Source organism: Mustelus asterias, chromosome 7 (assembly GCF_964213995.1).
Source record: "Mustelus asterias chromosome 7, sMusAst1.hap1.1, whole genome shotgun sequence".
Classification (NCBI taxonomy): domain Eukaryota; kingdom Metazoa; phylum Chordata; class Chondrichthyes; order Carcharhiniformes; family Triakidae; genus Mustelus; species Mustelus asterias.
The window spans coordinates 77,613,367-77,632,076 of record NC_135807.1 but is presented as its reverse complement, the minus strand read 5'-3'; the positions used below and the strand labels follow the sequence as shown (position 1 = coordinate 77,632,076).

The window sequence follows — 18,710 nt, the reverse complement described above, 5'->3', positions numbered from 1 at the left end:
ATTGTCTCAATTGTTGTGGTGGAATTTATCATTGGTATCAAAATGTGAGCAGAGTGTTCAGAGCAAGTTGTTGGATTTGGATTGACCTGAAGCTTCCTCAGTGAGATGGAAGCTCTTGATAAAAAGGTTTCTCCTTTTTAGCTTTGTAATTATGAAACATCAACTAAGCAAGGAAAAGCCTCAAGGACGAGTGTGTAATTGTAGTAATGTTGAGTTCACACGGCATGGTGGAGGTACATGCTCCATTGAGTGTTCTCTTCATTTAGTTTTTATTAGTAAGAGCCTATTTTGCAATTACTGAATTAACTGTTGGAAAAAGATTGGCTGCATATCTGCTTTCATGCATTAGACTTCATATAATTGCCAAGTTTCATTTGAAGGTATTAGGGAGCTCCAAATAAATCTCTAGTTTATATGGATTTAGGGCAATCTGACACTTGAGTTTGGTGGTCACTGCATGCTAATGAGTTTCATTTCTGGTTGATCAGGACCACAAATGCAGTAGCAATCTATAATGGTAAAATGCTCCACTTTTTGTCATCCACCCCACAGGAAAAAGATATGGCCATCTAGCTTTGAAGAGACAAGTGACTATTGTGGAAAATGTTGATGAGGAAAGTAGAACTGAGACCTAATTTTCCCAATTTTGTTTCTCATCTCTGGAAAGTATTGCCTCAATGCAGAAACATGGTTCCATGAACACTAGCCACCCTAGTAGTGGCTATTCTTTCTACAACGACGACCCTCATGATGAGTGTGGCAGACTATTTTACCATGGCTTCGTTATGGATAAACATGATCCTCCCTATTCTGCCCACATGTGTAGTTTCTGTCATGAGTTATACGACAGGATCCCTAGCTAATTTCATTTCTCTCCTCTTAGCCCAGTTGGAACCAGCTGCATGCAAATTTAATGTAGAGTTTGGGATGTGCATTGGAAACAGGAACATTGTTTCAAGAAATTTTGTCTGGCTATGCTGATGGGGAAGTCTCTAAGCTAAAATCCCAGTTTGTGATGGTCACGCTGGTGGGGGAGAAGAGCCCAATAATGCCACAAAATGTCCCAAGTCCTTCATATCGTAAATGAACCAAGTGGTCATAGAAGAATTGGGAGCAGTAACTGCATAATTCAAAACGAAGGTTTTTCTAAGTGGAAAGAAAGTTGTGAAGCAAGAGGAGTTTGAGATGAAATTCTAGAGAATGGGGACCTGAGCAGTTGAATGCTTTGCCACCAAATGAGTGTGTATGGTGGCAGGGCAGCAGTGTGGAATGTGAACTGGGATGTATAGAATTTGGAGGAGGAGCATAGGGCTGGTTGCAAGGCTGGAGGAGCTTACTGAGATGGGTGGGGAAGATGGAGAAATTGTGCTGTGGGAAATGATCATTATCGGATATTATCAAGGCTTGGTGCCATTACCAAACCCACCCTGTAGCCCTGTAATCTTTTTCCTTTTTCGGGTAATGATCCAACTCCTTGAATGGCATTTCCACTATGCTCTCTGGCAACGCATTCCAGATACTAACCACTTGTTGCATGAAAATGTTTTCCTCATGCATCTTTTGCCAATTATCTATATCTGTGTCCTCTTCTAGATCCTTCCACCAATGGGAACAGCTTCTCCCTATCTACTCTGTCTAGGCCCGTCATGATTTTGAATATCTGATCTCCTCTTGACCTGCTTTTCTATGTACGTAACTGAAATTCCTCATCCTACAACCATTCACATGAACATTTTCTAAAACTTTCACATCAATCTTAATATGTGGTGCCCAGAACTGGATGTGATGCTCCAGTTGAGGCTAAACCAGTGATTTATACAGGTTTAACATTACTACGTTTGTAGTCTATGCCCCTTTTGATCAAACTCAGGGTGATGTACGCTTTATTAGTTGCACTCTCAACCTGTCCTGCCGCCTTCAATGATTTATACACATTTGTACCTGGGCCCCTCTGCTCCTGCAACCTCTTTAGAATTATACTCTTTACTTTAAGTCGTCTCTCTCCATTCTCCTGACCAAAATAAAACATTTTCCTGCATTACATTTCATCCATCCCTTGTCAACCTGGTCCATCAACTTGTCTCTGTCCTTTTGAAGTTCCGCATTATTGTCCTCGTGGTACACAATACTTCCAAATTTCATACCATTTGCAGATTATGAAGTTGTGCCCTAGGTCATTAATCTATCTCAGGAAGAACGGGAGTCCTAACAACAAACCCTGGCAAACTCCATAAACCTTCCTCCAGTCTGAAAAACGATACAGTTGTTCACCACTACTCTTTATTTCCAGTCACTCAGCCTTTTGCTGCTGTCCCTTTTATTCCATTAACTATAAATTTTGCTCACCAGTCTGTTATTCGGCTCTTTATCAGATGCTTTTGGAAGTCCTTGTACACAGTAACGACAGCATCAAAAGTTAATTTTTTTTATTCATTTGTGGAACGCAGATGTCGCTGGCTGACCAGCATTGATTGCCCATCCCCGAGTGCATTTGAACTGAGTGGCGTGCTAGGCCATTTCAGAGGGCAGTTGAGAGTCAACCACATTACAGTGGTTCTGAAGTCGCATGGAGGCCAGACCAGACAAGGACGGCAGATTTCCTTCCCTGAAGGACGTCAATGAACCAGATGGATTTTTTTGACAATCGACAATGGTTTCGTGGTCATCAGTAGATTCTTAATTCCAGATACTTTTTTCATTGAATTCAAATTCCACAATCTGCCATGGTGGGATTTGAACATGGGTCCCTAGAACATAAGCTCAGTTTCTGGATTAACATCTAATGATAATACCACTTGGCCATTGCCTTCCCACATCATGGTTTGCCATTAAATTCATGTTGGTATTCCTGATTTACCCTTCATTTGCCCAGGTGATCATCAATGTTGTCCTAAACTATAATTTCTAAAATGCTTCCTGCAGCTGAACTGACTTGCTAATGGCTTATCTTATTTTTTGAACAAGGGTGTAACAGATATGGAAGTCCATCTGATGGATAAGTTATGAGGTTTGCCGCCTGGCTTTTGATGATCAAAGGGTGCGCACCACTGTGATTAACCTTGATGATAGTGTGTTGAAAACAAGGATATAGGGTGGAATTGTCCCCAGCTCTGCTGGCGTGTTTGGTGGCGGACACAGTGGGAGAATATGGCGGGAGGGCCAGAAATCGGTTCCACGCTAGCGTGAATCGGCTGGTGCCCACCATAGTACATCGGAAAACACGCCAAAGGATGTGTGAATCTCATTTGCATCCCATTAATAGGACGCAGGTGAAGGACCAACCATCCATGTCAGATTCTCCATATGGCCAGTGGGAAAACAATGCTGGCATGAAACATGTTTGTATAATGTGGTGTGCAGATGTCAGAACTCATCTGAACAATGTCTGCGGCTCCTCTGGAGTACAGGATGGAGGCCTCCTGAAAACCTCCACCCTTGAACACTGCAGCGATGGGATCGGAGAGCATCTGAAGGTGGTACTTGCAGATCAGTTGTCCTGGGGGAAGGGGCTCCAACTCCCAGCCTCGGAATATTCCTGGAGATCTATCTTGGTTCTCAGGTGGTTCATCTTTCTCCAATAGTGGGTCAGTGATGTTGGGCACCTTTCCAATATGGCAATCCGACACAACAGTGGACTACACGCCATCTGGGCTTATCCTGCCACTGAATATGGTGTGAAACACCTGGGTGCATAATTAATGAGGCCGGAAGATTTGGCATGTTTTCTCACTGGACCCTGCAGCAGGAAACACTCCCATGTTCCTGCCCCAGCACCTAGTCTCAAAATGGAGAATTCCAGCCATGAGAGTTTTTTTGCTGCATGGAATATTGAAGTAAGTGCTGAGTAAAATGAAAGGATATTCTAAGTATTGCTCTAAATTTGATTTATGACAAAACTGGAATTGTATTAAGTTTCTTTTGGATTAGCTGGTTGTCTGACCTACATAGAAATACTTCATTAATACATGCTATCTTCTCACTTGGAGAAAACTCACTTAGCCCAGAAACTGTAGGCTGAGATTTGAGAATTACCAATTATTTATAGGATTAATTGTTAAATGTAATTGATAGGACCATTACCCATTGGTTTGTGAGAACATTGGAATCATATGGGTGTAATTCCATATCTAACTCTCCAGTTCCCATTAATGAACCATGGCGGCCTGGTGGCTGGGCATTCAAGAGCAAATCTGGAGTATTCTGACTCCTGCTTAGTTTAGGTTTCTGATTCATTAGTCACAGATGATGGACTTGATTCTAGCTCCCTAAGTCAATTGTACCCTCTTGAACCTGACTTTATCTTACCAAAACCAGCTTTATTTCTCTTCTTACTCTAAACAGACAGTCATTCCTTGGCCATTGGCACTTGCTGAACACCAGGCGTTAGGAGCTCCTTCGGAGCAACGTGACGAGCAGTGCGACAAATGTGAGTGCATTGACACTTTCTTCCCCCTTACAATATGGACTCATGCAATGGTGATTTTGCTAATTGTTGATGTATAGCTTGAGTGACAACTGCTTGCCTCACTTAACCAACCCTAGTAGGTACTGAGGCCATCGTTGGAAGTTTGAATTTCTTTGTCCATTGTAAGCCTTGTATCTGCCTTCAGAATGATAGAAGAACCAAGGCAAGATGTGTCAGCCACTTAGTATGGGACTTTGCTATCGAGAATATTATGTAACAGGCTTACTTATTAATGAAGCTTGTAATGTTTAATTCATATAAACATGTGCAAATAATTCATAGCTAGTGTAAAGAATGCTGTTCCAGCCCTTTACTGGCTACAAAATACAGAGTAGGTATCTTATTTCCCCTTTAGTTCGATCGAACATGTGAGGCCACAAGTGTGAGCCAGCTCAGCCCTTTGAGATTTGCCCACAGCACACAGTTCCATCAGCTGCGAGAGGCTATGCTTTCTGTCATGCTGTGATACAAAAGCTACCTTGATGCGTGCACAATTTGAATTATGCCTTTTTTTCCAGAAAAAAGTAATTATGTCACTGGCTTTCAAACTTTTCTACGGATATTGTTAGATGTTGACAAATTGTTAAAGACCTGTCTGCACAAAACAACACTCTCCCAGAGGGAAATAGTGCCATTACTGAAGAAAAATATTTTATTTGGAAATAACAAATATATAAAGTATTGGATGACCTTGAACACCCTTCCTGGTGTATATATGTGTAATTTTATGTAAATGATTCTCGTATCTTTATTTTATAACATGACCAACTTGTATATATTTTGTGCCTTTTTAATGTAACAGAATGCTCCCATGGTTCTGAATAAGAGCATTTAAAAACAAAATGTGACTGAACCACATACATTATTAGGCCAGATAACCAGAAACCTCGATCAAACAGGTAGAAAATAAGAATTCTTTAAGGAGGAAGGCGAGGCAGAGAGGGGTATGGAGAGAATTCCAGAGCTGGGGCCTAGACAACTGAAGTCATGGCAACCAATGGTGGAGCTAATAAAATTGAGGATGTTCAAGAAGAAAGAATTGGGTAAACAGATACTGTGGAGGGTTGTGGGGTTGGAAGAGATTAGGTATAGGGATGGGTGAGGCTATAGAGGGATTTAAAAGCCAGGATGAGAATTTTAAAATCAAGACATTGCTTGACTGGAAGCCAACAAGCGTCAGGGAGTACAGAAGTAATGGGACACCATGGCTTGATGTGGATTAAGACATAGGCAGTAGAGTTATGGATGAGCCAGTGATTAGGTGGCCTAGCCTGGCCAGGAGTGTGTTAAGGAGGCAATTGTGCTGTGGTATTGTCATTAGACTACTAATCCAGAACCCAGGGTAATGCTCTGGGGAACTGGGTTTGGATCCCACCATGGCAGATGGTGAAATTTGAATACAATAAAAAAAAATCCGGAATTAACCATCAGATGGCCATGAAACCATTGCCAGTTGTTGTAAAAACCCATCTGGTTCACTAATGCCCTTTAGCAGACTACGTCTGCTGTCCTTACCTGGTCTGGCCTACATGTGACTCCCAATCCACATGAAATGGCCTAGTAGGTCACTTAGTTCAAGGGCAAGACAATAAATGCTGGTCCAGTTAGCGACACCCACATCTCATGAGCAAATAATTTTTTTTAAAAGTCCTGTCCAAGGTAACAAAGTCATGAATGAGGGTTTGAACAGCAGATGAGCTGAGCCTGAGGAAGTTGTGTAATACTGAGGTGGAAATGAGCAGCCTTGGTGATAGAGTGAATATATAGACAGCAGCTTATCTTGGGGTCAACTGTGACACAAAGATGTGAACATACTGGTTCAGTCTCCGACTGTTGCCAGGGATAGGGATGGAATCAGTAGTTGGTAAAGGGGTTTGAAGAGGGGACTGCTTCAGTGTTCCCAATACCTAACTGTAGGAAATGTCTGCTCATTCAGTACTGGATGTTGGATAAGTAGTCTGACAATTTATCTGCAGAGAAGTCAAGAGAGGTGGAACTGTGTGTCATTGACATGCATGTGAATATTAACGCTGTGCTTTTGGATAATGTCACTGAGGGGAAGCATTTAGTTGAGAAAATGGAGGGAACTCTTCTAGTAGGATGCCCTTCTAGCAGATAGTTTGTCCCCATTGTATTTTTTCAGTGATTTTGCACCAGGGTTTAGCAGGAAATGTTAAAACTTTTTTCTTGTTTTCTTTCCTGAAGATGTTCGCTTGTCCTTAGTCTTCAGTGCCTTTTATAAAGTGGCTATTTTCAATGGGTGACTGTCCCTAGACATTGTTGGTAAACTGTTGGCCACATAGACCACTGTTGAGAGCAATCATGTTTTTACAGATATCAACTCACTTGTTCCGGATAGAGATGAGCATTCAGACCGATGGCTAGTTTCTACCATCTTCCCTTAATTTCTTCTGCCAAACTTCTGAAGTTACAGGGCAGTGAAGTCATTGTAGTGTTCTTAATGGTACCATGGTAAAGCTCAGATCTTGGACCAGACCTAGGATCTTGTTTGCATATCTTAATATGACACTAGACTGTATATTTACAGCACTCCGGAATAAAATATAATTCAATCCACAATATCTGCAGCTGTAGAGTATAACTGAATCCTGGAAATACTTAAGTTAACAACTTTAAAAAATGAACGATTTGGTGGTGATAAATGTTTGAAATACACAGCAGGATGAAAACAAAATGGTGTTTTTTTTAAAATTATATAGTGCATGTGACCATTCTCTATTTGACAAACAAGTATTGCTGGTTCTGTAGCTTGCACAACATGCTGATAGTGGGAAACTATTTTGAGTTTGTCAAACTTTTAATGACTAATTCTGAAAACTGCTTTAAGCCTGGAATAATGTTTGACTTTGTTTTGGCGATGTTGAACTCCAAAAGAACCATGTACCTTCTGTGGTTGGTGGGTCAGTGGACCTGCTGCTAAGCTGTTACCATTGCTTCTGATTTCTACCAGATACAGGAGAGCAAAGTGGGCAGATCGACATTGCAGAGTTAAGCAAGGCTTGTTGAACATGCTGTAATTAATATGGTTTAGGAAAATTGCATTTTATGCAGTGCATTAATTTTGGGTAAATATGTTACAAGTTCCTTCCACCAAAGTGGAACATCAGTGATCTGTATTTGTTTTTACCTCCCTGCAATATTGGTCTCTACAGGAACTACCCAAGCTTGAAAGCATAATCATTGGATATAGTTCATAGTATGAAAATTATACACCAAATTTGCAATCGCCTAAAATACAGTGATAGTTCTTTCCACTGTGCATGTGTTCCTTTTTAGCTTATTGACAAGGGAGGGCTTTCTACAAATGCAGTTCAAACTTGTGTTGACATCTAAATTGTCATTTAAAGATGACTGGCACAGATTTACTTAGTGTGCATTAATGTTGGCTGGATTCAATATTGTAGCACTCTTTCCTCAGATTCAGAAGATGGTGGGACCTTCACCATTATAGAACTTAATTTATTATTGTCACATATTGGGATACAGTGAAAAGTATTGTCTCTTGTGCGTTATACAGACAACGCATACCGTTCATAGAGTACATAGGGGAGAAGGAAAGAAGAGGGTGCAGAATATAGTGTTGCAGTTACAGATAGGGTGTAGAGAAAGATCAGCTTAAAATATGGTAGGTCCATTCACAAGTCTGATAGCAGCAGGGAAGAAGCTGTTCTTGAGTTAGTTGGTACGTGACCTCAGACTTTTATATCTTTTTCCTGATGGAAGAAAGTGGAAGAGAGTATGCTCAGGGTGTGTGGGGTCCTTGATTATGCTGGCCACTTTTCCGAGGCAGCAGGAAGCAAAGTTAGAGTCAATGGATGGGAGGGAGGTTTGCGTGATAGACTGGGCTATGTTCACAACCCTTTGTAGTTTCTTGTAGTCTTGGTCAGAGCAGGAGCCATAACAAGCTGTGATACAACCCTAAAGGATGCTTTCTATGGTGCATCTATAAATGTTGGTGAGAGTTGTAGTGGACGTGTCTAATTTCCTTAGCCTCCTGAGAAAGTAGAGGCATTGATGGGCTTTCTTAACTATAGTGTCGGCGTGGATGGATCAGAACAGGTTGTTGGTGATCTGAACACCTAGAAATTTGAAGCTCTCGGCCATTTCCACTTCATTCCTGTTGATGTAGACAGGGGTATGTCCTCCACTACGCTTCCTGAAGTCGATGACTATCTCCTTCATTTTATTGACATTGAGGGAGAGATTATTTTCATCGCACCTGTTCACCAGATTCACTATCTCTTTCCTGTACTCCTTCTTCTCATTGTTGTTTGAGATCTGAACCACTACGGTGGTGTCACCAGCAAACTTGAAACTGGGGTTGGAGCACAATTTGGCCACACAGTCATAGGTGTATAAGGAGTATTGTAAGAGGCTGAGAACACAGCCTTGCGGGGCACTGGTGTTGAGGATGATCATGGGGGAGGTATTGTTGCCTATCCTTACTGTCTGTGGTCACTGGAGCATTACAAAATATACAAGTGAAGAACAAACTCGGAGCATATTACACTCGCTGTGTTAACTCAACATTATTATAATTGCTCAATTCTTCCTTGAGGCTTTTCTCTGCCTAGTTGATGCTTCGTAACTGCTAAGCTGAAAACAGGAGGCTTCAGGCCAATCCACATCCAACAACCTGCTCTGAAAACCCAGCTCACATTTTGGCAGCTGTGACAAATTCCCCCACAGTGGCTGAGATCCACAGCATTATTTAAAAAATAGTCAATTTGCCCAATCCCACAATGTTTAAAAGTCCTTTTAAAGAAGATCTAGATCCACATCTTCACCAAGAATTAATTATTTCTTCTTGGGTTCTTACCATATCTGTGGACCATGTTTCATTGAAATCCGCAATTAGATTTGGTGATGTATTGTTTACAGACTAATGGGCGCAGATATGATACTGAGCTACATATGGAGATATTGGACAGATGACCAAAAACTTGATTCGAGATGTAGATTTTGAGGAGTGACTTAAAGGAGGAAAATGAATTCGAGAGGTGTAGGGCGAAAATGCCAGAATGTAGGACTTCAGTGGCTATTACAAATTTGGCTGAAGTAGGTGAGTGTACTTCATGTTTGTGTGTGTTCAGGGTAATAGAACACGGTATGTATTCATTATGAATGGATTTAATTTGTCCAAAGTTTTAGTATTTTTTTGTGTTAATTAATTTGTGGTCCTGGTGTGGAATTAAAATTCACGATGTAAATATGAACTTTAAGAAAAGTACTCATTTGTTCTACTTCTATATTGTCTGCGTGAAAGATGTTTTTGATAATCGGTATGTGGTTCAAACCGGTTTGTGCTGCTGAAAGGCGCCAAGCCCTTTGTGTTATTGTTAAAATTGGAATGGCTGTCTTTTCAGAGGCGACAGGAGTGCTAAGCGGTGGCATGTTCAAGATTTTTAGTTTGCTTCAATTCACCCCAATTATACCCTATACAAATTGCACAAATAACTGACAGCACATTGATTCTGAAGAAACAATATCCAAGAGTTTACTCCACCGAGAGCACTTACAACTTTACTCACCTAATGGTTATCAATGCGTTTCTCTTTGTTTTTATACTTTTTAACCATGATTTCATTTTCAGCCCTGATGAAGCAAACTGAAGCACGCTTCCTCTCTGGATTTTGTGTGGAGCTGACTGTATGTAGGTGCTAGTTGGGAGTAGTTTTAAATTGATGTGCTGCTGCATGTACTGGCATGTACAGTAAGTCCAGATAGAACGAGTAACCACTCCACATAATGCCATGGATAATCATGGTGATGGATCTCCCACTTTGCAGCCTCTGCATAAAGCAAGGTCAGAAGGTTAGAGGTTGACTCGTGTGTAATTGAAGTAAATGACGCTTTGGAGTTAATTGTGTATTGGCTGAATTTGCAGGTGGAATATTAGCAGAACTTCAAGTTGATAGCACCGTGAGTTCCCACTGGCTTCAATAGATGCAGCATTGTCTTTGTGACTAACAAATCTTTCAGTCACGTGACGGTGATGTGATTATTATGTTGTGCTAAGCAACTGATCATATGCTTGTAGAGAGCTGCACTGTCGGGGGTAGAAATCATTCAGCTGGATAGCAGGAAATAAATGCTTGCCCTCATTTAAATTCCAGCTATTCCATCTGTGACTCAATGATACCAAATGCACAACCAGGTTGTTAATTCATAGCAGTCTAAATTGACGTCCAGAAAGTATATAATTATCTTAATTTTGTTCCTTATGATCTCTCAAATTAAATGCAGTGCAGGAGCTCTCCTCTTGGCCCAGAAATTGGTACAGACACAATGGTAATGAAATCGCCTAAAGACTACCTTTTTTTCACAAAAGAAATTGATCAATTTCCCATGCGCGCTCTTATCGAGCTCTATTATTTCCTGTTGGTAAAACATTTTGTGTTTAAAAAATGTTAACACCGAGTGGAGGAAAAGCTAACAACGGTTTTAGAGTTCATTTTGGATGTAAAATCAAGTGAATAAGTCATTCTGGTATTGTAGAAAATAAATCAACAAAGCTCACTTCAGTATCAGTAGCTAAGCTCTGCACCGTGATGCAGTTGCTTGTATACGATGAAAAATAATATATTTATCAACACTTTAAAACTGATTTTAAAATGGCATTGTTTTCAAAATAGGCTGCAAGTATACATTGGAAACTTGTGCATTTTTAAAAAACGTTGCTTGTTATTTTAAAACGGGGCATAATCATTAAAATTTTAGCTGCTGGTTTCGGGAAGAATGGATCAGAGATATCAAATCAAGCAAACAGAATGTTAACACTGTTCCCTGAATGAAACTTAAAGCTGTAGACTTGTGGTGTAATGATGAAGGTGACATCCATTTGGATAATCTCTTCTTTGCGCTGTTCTATTCACAAAACCATCTTACTTTCCTTTTTGTTTCTATCCCTATCATTAACCCCACCCCACCCCAAACAGTAACAGTTTTTCATGGCTGACCTGATTGTGGTCTTAACTCCACTTTCCTGCTTGCCCCATAACCACTGATGGCCTTGAGGAGCAAAACTGTCGAACTCGGCCTTGAATACATTCAGTGGTCCAGTCTCCACCACTCTGGGGAACAGGATGCCAAAGACCACGTACCTGCCGGGAGAAGAAATTCCTCCTAATCTTCCTCTTAAACGGGGGACCCCTAATTCTGAAACTGTTCCTTTTTCGGTTCTAGATTCCACCGAGAGGAAATACTTTCCCAGTATTAACCTGTCAAGCTTGGTCCAGAATCTTGTATGTTTCAATAAGATTTTATTCTCTGAACACCAAGGAGTATATGGCCCAATCTACTAAATCTTTCCTCATAATGACAGGAATAAACCTAGGTGAATCTTCTCTGAACTGCCTCCAATCCAAGTATCATAGAAGAAATCATAGAAACCCTACAGTACAGAAAGAGGCCATTTGGCCCATCGAGTCTGCACTGACCACAATCCCACCCAGGCCCTACCCCCATATCCCTACATATTTTACCCGCTAATCCCTCTTATCTACGCATCCCAGGAGGGATGCAAGGGGCAATTTTACCATGGCCAATCAACCTAACCCGCACATCTTTGGACTGTGGGAAGAAACCGGAGCACTCGGAGGAAACCCACGCAGACACGAGGAGAATGTGCAAACTCCACACAGACAGTGACCCTAGCCGGGAATCGAACCCAGGTCCCTGGAGCTGTGAAGCAGCAGTGCTAACCACTGTGCTACCGTGCTGCCCTTCCATAGATATGGAGATCAAAACTATATGCAGTACTCTTAAATGCTCACCATATCTCACCAATGCCCTGTACAGTTATAGCAAGACTTCCTTACCTGTATACTCCATTTCCCTTGCAATAAAGGACAATGTTCTATTTGTCTTCCTAATTACTTGTACTTGCACACTAACTTTTTTTGTGATTCATGTATGTGGACGCCCAGATCCCTCTATACTGCAGTATTCTGTAGTTTCTCTCCATTTCAGTATTTTGCTTTTCTAATCTTGCTAGCAAAGTAGGTAATCTTGCTAGCAAAGTAGGTGATCTTTTTTGCACATTATGCTCCACCTGCCAAATATTTTGCCCATATGCTTAACGTATGTATATCCTTTTGCAGATTCTTTATATCCCCTTTATAACTTGCTTTCCTACCTACCATTTTATTGTCAGCAAATTTGGCTACAATACATTTTGTTTCTTAAGAACATAAGAAATAGGAGCAGGAGTAGGCCATCTAACCCCTCGAGCCAGCCCCGCCATTCAATAAGATCATGGCTGATCTGATAGTGGTTTAGTTCCACTTACCTGCCCGCAGCCCATAAAGTTAATTCCCATATTGATCAGAAATCTATCTACCTGTGACTTGAACATATTTAACGAGGTAGCCTCCACTACTTCAATGGGCAGAGAATTCCAGAGATTCACTACCCTCTGAGAGAAGAAGTTCCTCCTCAACTCTGTCCTAAACTGCCTCCCCCTTATTTTGAGGCTGTGTCCTCTAGTTCTTGTTTCCTTTGAGTGGAAAGAATCTCTCTGCCTCTACCCTGTCTAGCCCCTTCATTATCTTATATGTCTCTATAAGATCTCCCCTCAGCCTTCTAAACTCCAATGAGTACAGGCCCAATCTACTCGATCTCTCCTCATAAGCTAACCCCCTCATCTCCGGTATCAACCTGGTGAACCTTCCCTGTACTCCCTCCAAGGCCAATATATCCTTCTGCAAATAAGGGGACCAAAATTGCACACAGTACGCTAGTTGCGGCCTCACCAGTACCTTGTACAATTGCAGCAAGGTCTCCCTGCTTTTATATGCCATCCCCTTCGTGATAAAGGCCAACATTCCATTTGCCTTCTTGACCACCTGCTGCACCTGCAAACTAAGTTTTTGCGATTCATGCACAAGGATCCCCCGGTCCCTCTGCACAGTAGCATGTTGTAATATTTCACCATTTTAAATAATAGTCCATTTTGCTATTATTCTTCTTCCAAGTGGAACTATAGATTGTAAATAGTTCAGGCCCTGGCACTGATCCCTGTGGCACCTTACTAGTTAGTTTGTTGACCTGAAAATGACCTATTATGAGCTACTGTTAGTTAGCTATTCCTTTTATCAATGCTAAGATGTCATCCCCATGGCATGTCACGGATACCCAGAGGTTTAGGAATTAAAGTTTTTTTTAAATATAGAGAAGAGCTGATTTAAAATTGGTAAACATATGATGTAAATGCAATTCAAATGACCTGAGTTAATTGCAATGATCAGAATTTTCATGTTTATCAAAAGGTTGGGGCCATGTTAATCTAACAGATTAACAGCTAGAAAAGTAAGATCATTAAACAGCGGATTAATTTACTTCGTTAAAGAACTGGAGACACAATGTCTGCAATTCTTGCTGCAAGGCCAGTCCAGAGCAAGGTATTGAACACATGCCGTTTTTTCAGCAAAGTAGGTAGTGGTAATTTACGGCACTCTGCATAATACAGAGAGCATAATGTGATTCTCATCAGTAGGGGAGGGGTGAAGTCTCAGCTTGCCGGGAAGCCGGCTGCTGAGCTCTAGGGGCACCATTACGCAGATGCCCCGATCTCCCAGTATACTAGGAGCTCTGCCGCCACTCCCATTGCTGCCCCAATCATCCCTGTCCTGTTCACATTACCCAATGCTCGGTGGACAGCTAGCTCTGCCACCAAACACCCCGCCCCCGGCGGCTTCAATGGTCTCTGGTCCCACTAGTGAGACTTTCAAATCCGGTCTCTGTTGGTGGGGACCATATGTGATCCTCGCCAGTGAGGACCTTGACCAGTTAGGGAACTAAGGCAAGTGATATTTAAATCGGCCTCATGCCCTTTGCTGGCAGAACAGAGCTGGCAAGATCGCAAGAGGCGAGAAATTGGGCGCTAACCTGGTTTTATGCCTCTCCCTGTCTTACTGGCTTGCCATGCAAATTGACTGGCGTGGAAGGGCGGTAAGATCCCACACTATATCTTCTACATCTCATCCATATCTGACAAGGGTTATATGGATGGAGGAGGTTACAGACAAAGGGAAGATCCAGGCTATGTAGGGATTTAAAAGCAAGGATGAAAAATGTAAAATAGAGGTGTTGTCAGGCTGGAGATGTCAGCAAGCATGTTTTGTTTATCAAGCCTGTTAGTATGATTGGAATTTTTATCAGTGTGTTTACTCTGCATAATTTCTAGTTTCTTTTTTCTTCAAGAATGCTTTTGGCAAGTACTTTTCTTTTATTATAATGGCTTTAAGCTTTTAGTTGGAGTATACATTGCAGTTCTCCAGGGACAATTATTCATTTACAAGGAAGGACATGCATTTATACAGTGTCTTGCATGATATTGGGATATCTCGAAGTACCTATAGAGTAAATGAAGTACTTTTTGAAGTGTTGTAAGTAGGAAATATGGCAGCTTAGTTGTGTATAGCCACAAACAGATCAATGAACAGATTTTTTTTTTAGCGATGTTGGTTGTAGGTTAAATATTAACTAGGGCTTTGAAATGGTGCCATGGGATCCTTTACACCCACCTCAGAGGACCCATGAGCCATAGTTTAAAGTCTTTTCCAAAGGATTACTCCTCTTGATAGTGCAGCACTGCCTCAGTACTGCAGTGGTATGTCATCCTGGGTTATGGGTTCAGGTCTTCTCAGAGATGAATGTGTGATCCACTGGGCTGTGACACTGGTAATTACAGTTACAAGGGATGGGGACTGAAAAGTACCAAAAGTCAAATCTCCAGCTTCTTTTGTTGTTATTTATTAGTGTTTTATTATCTGTTCTCACATGAATATGACACTTTCTCAGCCAAAATGACTTGATTTAATTTTTGGGTTTTACATGTCACTTGTACGAAGAGTTAACATTTATTGCTATTTTTTTCCTGCACCTCTCTGCTCTCCCTGAAGTATTGACTCCATGTTGGAATATAGTTCCATCCCTGAGTGCAATAATCAATTCACCTTGACTATGGGATACATTCATTCCTTTCTGATGTATACTCCCTGGTCTGATTTTTTTCCTTCTAGTATGCAATTATAGATACCAATTCTAAAGAAGAGTTTGTGTTTATATAGCATCTTGCGAGTCTGCGGGGTTACTTTTGAAGTATCGTCCTTGTTGTTTCACGCACAAACGTGGAAGCCTATATGTTCATCTTCCAGCCTCCATGAACCTGAGCTCACGAAAAATTCTTTTGGCTGCTTTCTAATTTGCGCCAAGTCCCATTCACCAATCACATAATGCTTAATGACCAACAATCTGTTTTGGTGGAGAAGTCTAGACTAATAATCATAGGGAGAATCCTCTGCTCTTCCTGGGAAAAGCACCATCAGACTTTTTTTTACATCCATCTGAGTGAGCAGATGATGTCTTGGTTTAATATCACACCTGAGAAATGGCATCCCTGACATTTCAACGAGATTTCAATAGACAGCAGGAGTCACTTGGTTTAAAAGCTACAGTCAATTGTATTGCTTCATCTGACAGCAGCACAAAGTAGATGTCTTCAGTCCCTGCCACTACCCCTCTTCTCTATCCACCAACTCCATCACCTGGGTATTGTCGGGTGGGGGTTGAACGAGGCTCTTGGCAACCGTGGAATCCTTTCTGACCTTGAGCTGAGCTTCTGATGCCTTGCCCTTTCCATCAATTAAGACCAACCTCTCCCCCAACCACCACCCAAGCCATGTTGCTGACTCCACCCCTGCCTCAGCTCATCTGCTGAAACCCTCATCAATGCTTTTATTCCCTATTCTAATGCTTTCCTGGCTAATCTTCCAGCCTCCATAAAGCTGAACTCATGCAAAAATCTTCTGGTGCCAAGTCCCATTCACCAATCACCCAAAGCTCAAATAACCTACATGGGCTCATGGCCTGGCAATTTTTAAAATACTCATCCTCATTTTCAAATCCATGCATGGTCTTGCCTTCCTCTGTATGTATGTGTAATCTCTTTCCAGTCCTAAACTCTTTCCCCTGTGCTGTTCCAATTCCAGCTTGTTGGGTACAATGTTGCCAAATTCCAGGAAGCCTTGATTGGCAATTGTGTCTCCGGTTGTTGAGGCCCTACTCTCTGAAATTCCCTCTTTAAACCACACCAGCCTGCCTTCTCTCTCTTCCTTTGAATATGCTCTTTAAAACACCTCTGTGACCGTCCCCTAATATCTCTTTATGTGGTTCAGTGTCAGATTCTGTTTGACAGTCTTCCTGTCGCACCCAAGGCATGTTACTGCATTGAAGATGCTATAAATGCAAGTTCTAGGAATTCAGCAATTGTGGGGTGGGGGAGGGGAGAGAATGAGCAATATTATGAACGAGCCAGTAACTTGTGACAAGTTTATGCAAAAATGAAAGTAGAACTAATGCTATTGTTAAAATGCCCTGATTTAAATTGCAAGCCCTAAGTCTTTTGTATGTATGTTAACCTGTTGAGTGCCCAATTTATTTTCAACAATTTGGAAATGGAGTTGAATGTCTGTAACTCCTTTATTGCATAAAACATCCAGATGTGCCTGATGCAGTGGATTAGTTAAGAGACGCAGTGCCTTTTGTTATGCAGCAAATTCACCAGAAGAGTTTGTTGTGGGAGGGGGCTAACGGGTGCATTAAATTTATTTGGCATCCACAAATGCTTCATTTGTACAATAACATTGGGAATAGGTTTTTTAAAAAAAGTTAGTAGTGCTCGGTGCAATTTTGAAGCTTGAAAAGGGAGAGAATCATAGAATCCCTACAGTGCAGAAGGAGGCCACTTGGCCCATCGAGTCTGCACCGACTACAATCCCACCCAGGCCCTATCCCCGTAACCCCACTTATCTACCCTGCTAGTCCCCCTGACACTAAGGGGCAATTTACTGTGGCCAATCAACCTAACCCTGCACATCTTTGGAGGAATTGAGAAATTTCAAATGGGAAATCAGCTACTTGAGTGTTGGAAATATCCGAGGATAATAATGCAGAAAACAATTTAGTTAGAGGATGGCGTGGAGGACTGAAATCAAATTGTCTAAATATAGAGAGAAAAGACAAATAATGGCAGGGTGGTCGAGACAAAATGAATTATGGTAAAAGATTTTGTTTTATTAAACACAAAGATTAATATTGCAATAAATAAAATGTGGGAATAAACTGGGGCATTTGGAAACAATTATTTTGCAAGATTTTATTAATAGAATTGACCTGGCCACAAACTGGGTGGGGGGAATATTGGTTAAAGGGGGAATACATGCTTCAGGGAAGGTTGATATAGACATGGAAGGTGTGCAGGCTGGATAAACACATCCGGAAGTTTGGAGATTAAAAATGTATTGCAGACTTCCAAATAGTGCAAAAGACATGTAGGAAATCCATTGGATTAGAAAGTTAAGTAGGAGTATCAATTATTGTCCTGAGAGTCTTTAATTATCTTATGGTTTGGGGTGGAACATGACTAAATGGAGAAATGGGAGTACAATTCTGAAAATGTACAAGAAGCTTCTTCCCTGACTATGTTAGCACGGCTTTAAGGATTGAAGCGTTGCTAGGTCTCGATAAGTAATGCAATAGATCGGTTGGTGAGTATCTTGGGAATAATGACTGCAATGTGATAATGTTTAAGATCCAACCAGATAGGGAAAAGGTCAATACAAAAGCTAAAATGTATTGGGGTAAGTATTAGAAGGATGAAGAGTGAACAAAATAAAGTGAGGTGGAAAGAAAAATTGACACAAATATGGGAAACTGTGGCATTCAGAAAAAAGGGGTTGCAAAGGCACAGAATGATTTATGTTAAATTAAATGGAGAAATGTGTTGGATTGTTGTCACATGGAGGCCAAACCTGGTAGGATGGTTTCCTTCACTAAAGTATTTTGGTGAACCAGTTGGATTTTTACAGCAATTTAATAGTTTTACAGTTACTTATTTCCTGATTTGCTTTTTGTTTGAACTGAAGTCAAGTTCCTGACTGTGATGGTAGATAGACTTTGAAGTTTCCTGAATTAGAGACCGCACCAAATGTAGTGGCTGTAAGATTCTATGATTATTAGTCCAGGCCTCGAGATTACTAGCCAGAATCCTACTGTATGCCCTTCTAGAAGTTATAGAATTCCATTGAAAAAATGGCAATTAGTAATCAAACTTGATGAGGGTGTGTTGAGGATTGTAAGAATTATGGTAGTGAAGAAACTAAAGGAACATGAGAAAGTAAGATTAACGAGTGGATAAAGAAAGTTGGCGAGGGTTTAAAAC

At 41.1% G+C, this 18,710-nt stretch overlaps 1 protein-coding gene across 1 annotated transcript in view; it reads left to right on the top strand.

Moving 5' to 3' along the window:
• ncoa2 (nuclear receptor coactivator 2) overlaps nt 1-18,710 on the top strand; it is a 266,392-nt gene that overhangs the window by 29,039 nt on the left and 218,643 nt on the right. The window contains exon 2 of the mRNA XM_078216293.1: nt 4,342-4,426. The gene's annotated coding sequence lies outside the window, so the exon portion shown is untranslated. The remainder of the gene's footprint in view (nt 1-4,341; nt 4,427-18,710) is intronic.